We start from the raw sequence: 1,205 nt of genomic DNA on the forward strand, positions 1-1,205 counted from the left end.
CCCTGCCCCGCTTTGCGGAGCCTCCTCGGCCTGCGGAGCTCCCCTCTGTCTGGACCCCGGCCCCACCTCCCGGTAAGTCAGTAGGCCTTGTTCGCCTGGGAGGTGGACGTGAGGACGGGGCTGCGGAGGTCTGGGGGTCCACAGGGGGCGGGGGCTTCAGCTGTGAAGCTCAACGCAGGGATGCGAGTGTCCATGGTCGGGGGCACGGCCCGGGTTGAGCACAGGGTGTGTGGTGGCTCTGGGGCAGGTGCTGAGGTGCGAAGGGAGAGATGGGGTGTTTGAGGAAGCCTGGAAATGGGGTAGGGGGGCCCAGAGTCTTGAGTTCTTTGCTGATTGTCGGAACAGCCGGGGTCCTGGTCTTCAACGGTGTTGCCTCGCGTGGCATTTTTGGAAAGTGCTTAAAATCCCTCCTGGAAGGCAGCCTGCCGATCCCTCCTGCCTGTGCCCTGGCTGAGAAGCAACCCACCTTCTCCTCCTAAGGTGACACCATTGTGGTACCCAGAGGACCCCCACCTTATGAAAGAAAAGGGGTGGTGCTCACTCCAGCCCTTCCCAGCAAAGAGGGGGCTTCTGGGAAGCTGAGACAGGCAGTTGGCTAGTAGCACAGTGGGGAGCCCAGGGTTCAGGAGACTTGGCAAGACCCTTGGGGGCAACTTGGACACCCTCACATTTACAGGAGGGCTGTCTTCCCTGGCTGGCCTCCTGGCAGCCTTGACCCCATGCCCCATCTCTGGACAGCCCAGCCCTGAGGGGTGGGTCTCTTCTCAGTGTCCCGGGCCTGTAAGTCCAGGAAAGTCCTATAACTGCTCTGGTCCTGGATTGGGGTGGGCAATGCCATACCCAAGGCCAGAGAACAAGGCTGGAATTGAAGCCCGTCCCAAGTGTGGCTCCTAGGGCTTGGGAACCTGGGCGAATGTCACTATCCAACCCGAGCCTCAGGGAGTTGTCTGGGTGGGGAAAGGCTTGGTCCTGTCCTTTACCCACGATGGCTGCTTAAGTCTGGGGTCCTTAGATATGGAGCCTAAAGTAGAGAGAAGAAGGTCTCTTTGGGTTGGGCCTGGTCGCCAAAGGGTTAACGAGCCATCCCTGTAGTTGCCAGCCACCAATTAGTTGTAATCAGGCAGCTGCCAACCATCCCTGGGGCATGTGGGCAGCTTAATGGGGCAGTCTCTGGGTTGGGGGTGGGGGGTGGTGGCTGATGGGGG

At 60.5% G+C, this 1,205-nt stretch overlaps 1 protein-coding gene across 1 annotated transcript in view; it reads left to right on the plus strand.

Annotated features, from left to right (window-relative positions):
- Positions 1-1,205, plus strand: part of RIMS3 (regulating synaptic membrane exocytosis 3) — a 52,211-nt gene continuing 51,006 nt past the window's right edge. The window contains exon 1 of the mRNA XM_006164928.2: positions 1-72. The gene's annotated coding sequence lies outside the window, so the exon portion shown is untranslated. The remainder of the gene's footprint in view (positions 73-1,205) is intronic.

Source organism: Tupaia chinensis, unplaced genomic scaffold, assembly GCF_000334495.1.
Source record: "Tupaia chinensis unplaced genomic scaffold, TupChi_1.0 Scaffold143758_1, whole genome shotgun sequence".
In the NCBI taxonomy this organism is placed as follows: Eukaryota; Metazoa; Chordata; class Mammalia; order Scandentia; family Tupaiidae; genus Tupaia; species Tupaia belangeri.